The following is an 11,228-nucleotide window of genomic DNA, read 5'->3' as shown; positions in this document are numbered from 1 at the left end:
CCCCCCCGCGCCAAAGTTATCAGGACAGGGTGCATAAATCACTACCAAAAACTGAAATTTTCCTGTGAGCCGAAAACCGACAGGGAAATATGGGAAACCGACAGGAATATCTTTTCCTGTCGGCCAACCGTCAGGAATGGCCGCCAGCCATAGCTTGACAGGAAAATAAGCTATGTCTGTCGGTTGGCCGATATGAACTTTATCCCTGTCGGTTTTACTAGTTTCTTTGGCGGTTTTGGCCCTACAGGGCGCTGTATAGGCGTCAGGTTTGGCCAACCATGGAAGTGGTATATCCCTGTCACACAGCCGCCAGGAAAATAAGATACAAACAAACAAAAAAAAATCCATATTGATAGTTTTACACATCTATTCCATTATTCAGAATACTCAGAACATAGAAGCATCGATTTCAATAGTTTACGTCAACCATAATTCACATATACAATTCCATAGAATTTACATGAATCAAAGGCTAACAAAAACAGAGGTCCAACATGAGACCTCATTTTCTATAATGCCTTGCTGCAGCTTAAGTTGCAAGCTGCTCTTCAAGGTTACCCTGCAGTAGCATAATTGAACTTGTGAAAATGAGCAAGTGTCAACAGTTTGCTACAAAAAGGTAACAAGAAACAGGAAAACATATATAAGATATGATCAACATAATCTATTTGGAATCTCAGCTTCTCACATTAACATTGGCATATATACCAAACTTGTTTTTATCACAGCAGGGTTACCAAATTTAACAGCTATATAGCCAAATAATGGAGTGATTTGTTCTACCATCATGTCTCAGATTTGATGCGAACCATATAGCTGAGTAAATCCATTCAAATGACAACCTGAGCAGAAGCTTCTGTGTCAGTTTGACAGAACTATCAGCTAACAGCCAGAGTAGATAATTTATTAGAGACTTCTTGCAAGTCAACTTCAGAACACAATACCAATGTGAATAGAATTAAGTGCAACTCCTCAAGGATGCATAACCACAAAGCTATATAATAAGAAAATAATAGGGAGTTAAGTCTATCCATTCAGATTTGCAAGAATACTCGACAGATCCTTGATCATCTCCATAATAGTAGAAACCAAAGCATTATGCAATAATTTGATAATGTAATAGTAGGGAAAGTTACCTCTTCATTCAGAACAATATGGTAGAATTTCTTGCCTTGATTGAATCTCCTTGTTGTACTGATAATGCTCGTTGTACTTGCCATGCAGCTGGTCAATGCTTCCTAAATCCTAATATAATAAAAGAGCATCAAACCAATAGCTATGGATAAACAGAACTAGAGAACACATTTTTACAACACTTACAAATTGAGACAATAAAAAATCAAAATGGAATAGAAATAAGTTGTGTTCATACTAAACAAACATAGAAATTACTGGTTAAATGCAGATCTCATGATCTTTGGCACAATGGACATAGCATGGTATGATTTAATATACATGAGACAACTTGATCAGCAATTATTAATGATAAAACCTTGATTAGAGACCAGGGTGAAAACAAAAGTAAAAATATATACCTTGAATAGAGCAAAGGCTCTTGCATCTCACGTGGATCCCGGATCTTGAATTTTGCTCCTAATCATGAGCTACAAACTAGAAAAATCAGTCCTCAAATAAGCGCTGGCCAATATTTAATTTCTAGGTTCAAGTACATACAACAACAAAATATGGAAGGGAATATTACCACTTCATTTGGAGGAATATTATACAATTTCTTGACGCCAAGTGATAACCTCAACCTCATCTTTAACCTCTCTGTTGCACTGATGATGTGAATTGTACTTGCAACGCAACTGCTACTGGATAGAGAGCAAACTGTAAGAGAATAAAATCATAAGGAAATAGAATGGTACGTAACATTTGGACTGAACAAACATTACTTTCATGACGCGTTCCCTGCATTATTTTCATTTTCAGTGCATTATTCTGGACAGAGCGAACCAAAGCAATGCGCTTCAGGAAAGAGTTCCCTGCATTATTTTCATTTTCAGTTCAAGGCAGCAATATGGTCACCGGTTAAAGCTTGAAAAAAATGATATTTCCAACTGACACACCAGACGAAGCATCTAAATGATCTCAACATAGTTAAAGGCCATATTATAAACACATGTATATACCCTGTACAAGCCACTCAAAAACAGAGGAACCATGTTCATGTATGAAAATTCCGGGAAGTAAAAATGACCAATGTGCACCTCCATGTATATCTAAATCACAAAATATGGGTTGTTATATACAACCAAAAAACAACAATCAATCTTGGAGAATAATAAAAATTCAACAGATCATCATAAGGAAAATCATGCCCCTAAGATTTTATTGGTCATGTAACCTGGAAATGAAAGCAAAAGATCTCATACAACCTTTCTAAAAGCAGTTGGCTCTAGTACCAGTACAATATCTTGCAGCATACGGTTGCATAGGAGAGGCGTTCAACTACTTTGGCCTATTAAAAATGAATGTCCGTATAGACCCATTTGCTTCCGCTAGTACCCAACAAATTAGGGAGAAGAAAATGCTTATTATTTTATTGTGAATCCAAACGGAGGTGCTTACAGATGAAATTTATCAGAAGGTTACAGATCCGAAAGAAGAGAATATACATCGATTATTATAAGTGAAAAAACACCATAGTAGAGGTAGCGCCTAGATCTGGAAGGGACGCTACCTGGATGGAACGGGGTGGTACTCAAAGAAGGATGCTACGGCGGTCGAGTGACGGCAGTGGCAGCGACATTGACGGAGACCCTCCCCGCGGAGGCAGTAGGGAGGTTGACGGCGATATTCCGGAAGGGGTCGTTCCATGGTCGACGACCCTACAAACATGGCAGAGGGGACATGCGAGAGATTGGAGGAGGCGGAGCCGGCGGCGAGGGATTCAGCGCGCAGCCCGACGCGGCGGCGGCGGCGGCGGCTAGGGATTTGGGGCGCATCTGGGCGGCGGCGGCGAGGGATTTGGGACGGAACAGGGACTGGGAAGATAAGGGTGGGTAATGATTTGGGATTTTTTTTTTCCGCCAGGGCTTTATATCAGTCGGTGAGCGGCGGGCCAGAATTCGGCTAAGCGGCGGGACGGGCTTTCACTTTGGCGCGCGCAGCTGAAATTCCAATAGCGCCGAAGATGGGCCTCTTTTTCCTCTGAGTTACACACGTCAGGGATACAAGTTAGTTCTGTGGGCTGAGCACGGGCCGACACCAATATTATTAATTCTGTGAGTCTTCGGTTAGCCCACAGGAATATACCTCATTTTCCTGTGCGCTACTGCGGGCCCGACAGGAAAAAATGATGACTCACAGAAATATTTCAGTTTCTGGTAGTGAATTATCAGGTCTACGATGTGTGAGTTACCATGCTATTCACACAAAAGTTCGTCAACTCCCCCTCCCCCTTCGGTCGCCAAAGTCAGGACAGGGATGTATAAGTTATCGGGTTTGCGATGTGTAAGTGACCATGTTATTCACATAATAGGTACCGGGGTATATTTGATCAACTCCTCACAGTAAAGAAGAAAAGAAAGCAACATGGAATGGTCAAATAGCATGGCGTGCATTCTTTTTCGCAACAAATGGTCCAGCTGAGCTGGTTAGTATGTGTTTCACATTAGCTGCTAGGCATGAGTTCAAATTCCATATTCAGCATGATTTTTTTGACTAAAAATGTAATGAGGGCGTGCCAATAGATCTAGCACCCAAAAAAAGTGACAGATCCAATTCAGAGAAAAATCACGACAGTCAACGGTATAGTCTTCAGATTCTTCCCACTAAATTCGCAATCAAAGTTAGCGAGTCGTTCACATTTTAAATCTGGACTTGACTAACTTCCACACGTCCGGAGGATTGCAACACATCCACACGATTTTAAAGAGTAAGTGAGTGTGGTGTGCGAGCCAATTCCTAATTCATTTTCAAGTCTGCATGCACGCATGCATATAAAACAGAAATGATGACATCAACAAATATTCTAAAGAAATTCAAAATGTAAAATGTTTTGTAGCCCAAACCGTTGGTCCGATTGAAAACTGTTTTCATATAAAAGAACCGTCTCGACGAGACCTTCGAAACAAGATCCCTTGTTGATATGTTCCGACGACTTTGTTTTCGAATAAAAAGTTATCACGTCTGGGATATGCAAGTTATCACGTCTATGGTACATGAGTTACCACGATGTTTACATATAAAAATTCCACGCATAAAAATGATTTCTTCCAACTTTCTTCCCACATGCAAATGCACTTAAAGTGCAGAAAAGCTAATGTCATCATAGATTCACTTTATTTTGAAATTTCCAAATGTTTTGTAACTCAAACGGTCTATTCGATTCAAAATCCATTTTCACAAAAAAATTCCGCCATGGCGAGACCTTCGAAACAAGATCCCATGTTGGCATGTTCCGACGACTTTTTCTTCTGGGTCAAAAGTTATCATGCCTAAGCTAAGTAAGGTATCAGCTCTGTTGTACGTATATTACCATGTAATTTACACACATCTTACCGAAGTATATTTTCAGCAACTTTTTTCATGGGTAAAGTTATCATGGTGTTTGTATATAAGTTATCAGGCCTGAGAGCCTCTATTACCATGTTATTTACAGAGTATGTTTTCAATAACACTTTTCCATGGGTCAAAAGTTATCGTGGTGTTTATCTGAGTTATCAGGTCCAAAAGCGTATCTTATCATGCTTTTACACAAAATATTAATGGTGGTATGTTTTCAATAATTTTTTTCCACGGGTCAAAATTATTGTGGTGTTTATATCTAAGTTATCGGGTCCGGGATCCTATATTATCATACTATTCACACAAAAAGTTATGGACAGTTCTACCTTCCGACCCTTCGGTATCATGCCATTGACACACAAGTTACACGGTATGTTTTAAAAAAATTCCTCAGGTAAAAAACATAATCACGGGTGTTTGTGTGTGAGTTATCAGATATGTGGTGTGAAATATTACCGTGCTATTGACATAGAAGTTATCGGGGATAAGTTTTCAACAACTTTTATCCTCATGAGTCAAAGTTACCACGTGTTTATAGCTAAGTTATCAGGTCCATAGTATGTATCTTACCATGCTATTTACACAGAATTTACCGGGGTGTATTTGAATGCCCTTTTCACATGATAATTTTAACAAAGAGAAAACATGATAACTATACCATGAACGACATGATAACTATGGAGGGTATCTCAAACTGACATGATAACTACAGAGGGTGTCTCAAACTATAATATACAAAAAAGATTCAAAGCAAACTATAGATATCATAAAAACGAAATGTAACATACACAACTAATTGCTTGGCTAGTTGGTTAGCGTGGTTAGTTTAGAGGTCTTGCCTTCTTAAAGTTGAGAGTTTGAGTTCCACTTTGTACGCTATTTTTTGCCTGGAAAATTAGGATGAGAAAAGAACTGACAAAATCATGCAAATTAGGAGGTGACCCACTAATTACGTTTCAAATTAGGGCAACCCATTTATTACGGGATAATCATGCCAAGATAATTGCGATAACTCATTAATTACGGGATATTAAAGTTGCCTAGAATTATGATTGCAGTTAAAGCATAATCCAATCACCAGTAATTGCGGGATCGTGGAGAAAACGGAAGGAAATAAACAACTGTCGCAGAATTCCTGCCGACTGGATTTTAGCTTTCTCGTAAAATTTATGCAAAAAAACATTTTTTTTTCTTTTTCTCTCTTATATGTTATGTCACTTGAATGAGACTTGGTTAAATCTCAGTCGACTGAGACCTAGCCATACCCAATGAAAATATTGAGAGTACAAAAACGTAGTATCACCTTTGGGCAAATCGTACATATCATAATGGCTTCTAACAAATTACAGAGATGAAAACACCACATATTGACATATATATATACCACACGGGTGGCTCTGTGTGCTTCGCAAATTGGAACTCTGCATGATATATCAAGAGCTAAATATATAAGTAGACTAGAAAACAGCCAGGAGTGGGTTAGCTAAAGAAATAATTAGCCAAAATAATTAGCGGAGCGCGACAAGTGGAATCTCAACTTGTGAGAGCGATGCGAGGGGTATTAATGCAGAACTGGATCAGGATGCCAGAATGTGTAGAGGGAAGGAAGCCGTGGAGAACTATAACTAATGCAGGACGTAAAAACAGATGAGAAACGAGATGGAAACTCGGACCGAGAACAGAAGTGAGAGAGTGATTGGCCGGCCGCCTTCTTTCGGAAGGAAACGGGAGGATAAGGCCATTTAATTAATTTCCCATACTTACTGAAGCGCTTAGCTGAGTGATCTCGATGACAGACTCGGATTAAAGTTTCGTTAAGGCAATGCAATTCTCCCGCGCGGCGCGACGAAGCCACGTGTGTGCGTAGAGTGAAGTACTCGACGCCGAAGGTCAATGTGTATGTGCAACACGTAACACATCATTTAAAAGAGGATAGGCGAGCCAGGTTGATGGAGAGATCGAGATCTTACATAAGCAAATTACGTAGAGGAGGAGCCTATGGCTCTTGCTATTAATCACAATACACGATCCATGAACAGAACGTTGACGATCGATGCGAAATTGGCTTGAGTTTTTGCGAGCAGAGGCCATTATATTAGCCGGCGACTAGACAATCATGCCAAGTCCATTTGTCATTAATACAAGACTGCCACGTGCTAGCCAGTAGCCACGCATCTTCATCTTCTTCTTCTTCTTGAAGGTCACTGCTCAAACCAAAAGATTATTTCATGCTGTTTTGTCTTGACAGGCAGGAGACGTGCGGTGCATGTTGATGTTGGCGAGGCGTGCGAGTGACAGGAAGCACACGGCAGGCATGGACGGACGATGGATGCGTTTCCACATCCGGCTTGTGGATTGGGCTGGAAGTCTCGGACCCGCCTTGAAGGCTTCCCCTGCGTTGCGTTGCTATTCCTCCAACGCCATGGTACCTAATTTAACGGTCGAAATGAATGGATCCGGTTATTAAGCAGCTATATATGGCGGCGGTTGGAAAAAGAGGCCCGGGGTGTGCCTGCTTGCATGCAGGCCGCCGTTGTGCATGCATGTGGCCGACGTGCATGTGGTGGTGGTGGTGGTGGCGCCTTCGTCCAAGATTTGGCAACGGCACGGGGAGAAGGTAATGATGGAGGCGGGCATGGACACGCCACGGAAGAACTCCTAGCTGGATCGCCCGTTCGCCCGCATGGATACGCCACCGAAGAGGCAAATCGATCAGACAGTTTATTATTCCATACAACAAGTGTGCACGGAAATGCTAAAGCTTATTCTAATCTTTTGTGGAAACTTCCGGTCTATTCATCAACTGTTATGCCAGTACAAAAGAACACCACAGATTTTTAAACCATCTAGTGACGACTACAAGCTCTGCGGCATCATCATAGCCCCTCCTCATCGGAGCCGGATAAATGTTGTTATAGTAAATAATCAGAAAATCATCGTGTTAATGCCCACAAGACAAATGCACTAGAACAACAACCGTCACCGTTGAAAAAACAGCATAGCTCGGAAGGGTCTGAGGGCGGGGGTAAGCATATTGGGTGAGGTAGGTCAGCACTTGGACAACGTACGCAAGATCTGTTCGTGGAGAGATGAAAATGGCTGGGAGGTTGAACACAATCATCCAGTCATCCATTTTGAATCAAAGACTGAGATATTCGAGTGACACTAAAAAAACCAAGTACCTGAGATATAGGCGGTTCCATTTTTTTTTTGTTCTCAGGTTTTTAAAATCTCAAGAATCCAAGGGTCTCTCATCCTCGTACGGGGATTTGTGGCACACACCTGCGGGGACACATGGATTATGACCGCATGGTTGAGTCAAGGGTCAAAAACTGATTTGATCTTTGCATGTGCTTTCATTCGTTAATTACCTTAGATACATGGGGTATATCCGTGCAACTTTTGGCAGCTCCATCCATTCCATCTCCTATGCGTTTTCTTCGCACATTTAAATTAAAATACTCCCTTTGTATCGAAATAGTTGTCGCTACAGAGAGAGTACATTATATCTTTGGAACCAAAAGTCAAATTTATATTTCGTTTGCATATTCTTGTTCTTTGTGACGAGTGGTTTGAAACAAGATCAGTCTTGAATACGTCCTGGCTTCTAAGAACTTCACCAAGTTTCAACTACGAAAACCTGATAGTAACAAATGATATTCACTAAGCTTCATAAACTAAAACTTAAACCTAAGCCCTAAGCCCTTAACCGTAAACCATAAACCCTGAAGGCGCATGAAACTTGGTAAAACTTGATGAAAATTCATAAAAACATAACATTTAAAACTTGGTAAAATTTTAAAAGTTGTCAAAATGTATTCAAGAGTGATTTTGTTTGAAATTTCTCGTCACAACGAACACAAATATCCAAACAAAACTTAATTTCGTCGAAAAGTTCAAAATCAAACGAGCAGGAAGTAATGAAACTTAGCCTCGTCACCTAGGTGCCCCTTCCGCCTTATCCTCGCTAGACAATTGCCCTAGGATAGCTCCCAATGCAACCCTCGTAGCACTGCTCATTTTCCAGCCCCCGGCCTGCTATGAACGAACGAATTGAAGGTGCTACTGTCAGATCTATGACGAGATTTTGTAACAAAAAGGTCGGAGGATAAGATGGAAAAGGGGAAATGCAGTTATCTCCTTTCCCGGTCCTTGGGAGGTTCGGCGGAGCGGCTGAAACCGACGTCGATGCGGCTGCCCAACAGAACGGAGCGACGCAGCCGTTGCTGCATTCACGCAGATTCATGTCACGACCCCCAGGATGGACAGTTTCGGCGGGACGGGATCCCGTCCCCCTCCGCCTCCGCCCCCATTCCCTCCCTCTCCTCAAGCGCCGCCCGCACGCACGCGCGCCTCAAGGTCAATGGATCATCAATTCCCGCCAACATGCGTACTGGCTACTGAGAGTCTACACATACAGTGCTCTGATCCTGACAGGAGACGCACAGAAACGTACAACGTTCATACTACTAGTACTATACTTGAAGCATGCTACGCTGGGGATTGGATAAGAGCCGTAGGATAGATTTATAACTAACTAACACATGCATGTGCCATGCAGTCACCGTCCGTCACATTGCTCTAGTTTGCTTCTGGCTCACGGAACGGAACGCATCTCGTACGTGGTAACGATCAGCATTCCACAGACTAGAGTAGACGTACGACGTCACCGGAAGGCAACCGGCCGGGACCAGAACGCCGGCCGCCGCCGGAACCTCATCCGGCCGGCAGGTCGCTTAGCCGGGATATTTACTACTACCATCGAGCTTGCTTGATTGCCGCTGCACCATACGTGCGGCCGATCGAGCTGCGAGTTGATGGGTGGATTAATCGGGAGTGCAAGCAAGAGTGTGCGTCGACGGAGAACGTTGCCGCCGCCGGCACTCCACCCGCGCGCTCCGACGTACGGTCGACAGCCACGGCCACTAGCTTAAGCTAGCTACCTCGGCCGTGAAACGGGCTCGTGGTGTGGCGGCGGGCGGGCGGGCGTGCCTGATGTACTACCGTGCACGTTAACTCGTGCGCCCGTCAGCAAACCGTCGCTAGCAACTTGCAGCAGCGAGCTAGCCGTAGATTCTGCTGCACTAGTTTGTTAACCAGTAACCGCCATAAACCGGGCACGAAAGTTTCTCTGCCTAACGTCTGGAAAACGGGAGGGGCCGAAATCCCTTGCGCTGCCGCCATGATGGGCTACTCATTTTATATGCCGTTTTTTCCCTCGAGATATACATGTACCGTGTTTTTTTAAAATCCAACACGTTAATGGCTAATTAAGGACCTAATAATAATAATCAATCTAATAGCGTGCAAATTTTTTTTGAGGAAAAACTTCGCGTAATTTTCAATGGCTGTCATATTTATCTTGCACCAAGATACAATTATATCGATATACAAGGAGCAGACGTATATGTGGCCTATGCGATGTATTTTCTCTGTCCGGTTTATCGGTCTCCTTCGAGTTTTGTGGCTAAATTTGATCAGAAATTTGACTAACAAAATATAAGTTGTATGCCTAAAAGTATATCATTGGATTCGTACCCAAAATAAGTTTCCAGTGATATAATTTTTGTGACATATAGCTCATAATTAGTCAATTTTGGGTCAAAAGCTAATGTAAAATTTGATGGGGACTTATGAAAGAGAGATGAGGAGACCATTTGATGTCAGTCGGGACGGACATGAAATGGAGTGGGGATAAGCTCTTGAAGAAGCAAACTTATTGCCCCATCCTTCCTTGTGGCTACGAAAACCTCTAAGATTTAGGTCCATTATCCGTGTTTCTGCAAGCAAGGCATCATGTGCACCTTGTTGTTTTTTCGCCTTGACGCGAGGAAGAGGTTCGTGGCTTCTATTTCGGTTGAGCCCCTTTGATCCAAGCAGATGAACAAAAAGAGGCCATGCGACCTACTTATTATTTTAGGGCGGCGCTTGTCCGGCATCGTCGACTCATTCAATAGCCATTGGAAATTAACAGCTCTCGTGAATTTGTGCGGTTTATGTGTGCCCAGCCCGCCAAGGTATTGTGAGGTTTGCACATCATAAAATCAAGTATAATAAGATATTTATAGCTCGCTTGACAAATTTTTCCTATATGGAGGAGAGAAACAAGAACAAAAAATGAAAAGGCATGGGCTCTTATGCAAGAGTCCACCTCCTACAAGTGCCGCAACCCAAACGGAATAAATATAAAGAAAGAGAGAAATTGGAAAAAATACATGTGTACGAGTCGACTTTAGTAATGGTTTTTCATGACATGTCAACAACAAATAATCATCCGCTGATTATATAATAATTATTAGCCATGCTCTAAGTGACACCTCTTGCTAGGGCGGTGGAGTTACGGGGACGCATGTTGGAAACTTAATGCGAGCCGTGGATCAATTATCTGTGGCCTCTGGTGCGGTGCCACGCGTGTGTGAGCGCATGCACCCGCTTTCTAATCGGAAAACCGTTGCTGATCAGGCATTATTTTCCACCTCTATGCTAAGACGATCCAAAAAAGAATTAAGCAACATAACAAAGCGATGCTCTCCGGCCAAATCAGACGTTCTGACTTAACCGGAACCGGTCGCATGGAAGATCGGCGAGCCAGAGCCAGAGCCAGATCGATGAGTGGAGGCACCACGCACAAACGAGTACGTACGGGCCAGGTCAAAAGGGACCAAACGAGTTAGGATTAGTGCGTAGGGCGCCACACACACACACACACACAC

The 11,228-nt window shown here is 42.6% G+C and overlaps 1 long non-coding RNA gene across 1 annotated transcript; it reads right to left on the bottom strand.

The window, feature by feature from the left end:
- Positions 1-407: 407 nt before the first annotated feature.
- Positions 408-2,953, bottom strand: LOC119288631. The gene is made up of 6 exons (XR_005141232.1): positions 2,687-2,953; positions 1,899-1,988; positions 1,703-1,817; positions 1,536-1,604; positions 1,137-1,245; positions 408-559 (listed from the first exon to the last, which is right to left on the bottom strand). It is a non-coding gene; the product is annotated as an uncharacterized LOC119288631 (long non-coding RNA).
- Between the last annotated feature and the right edge of the window lie 8,275 nt (positions 2,954-11,228).

This window comes from Triticum dicoccoides, chromosome 4A (genome assembly GCF_002162155.2).
Source record: "Triticum dicoccoides isolate Atlit2015 ecotype Zavitan chromosome 4A, WEW_v2.0, whole genome shotgun sequence".
In the NCBI taxonomy this organism is placed as follows: domain Eukaryota; kingdom Viridiplantae; phylum Streptophyta; class Magnoliopsida; order Poales; family Poaceae; genus Triticum; species Triticum dicoccoides.
This window is presented reverse-complemented; position numbering and strand designations above follow the sequence as displayed.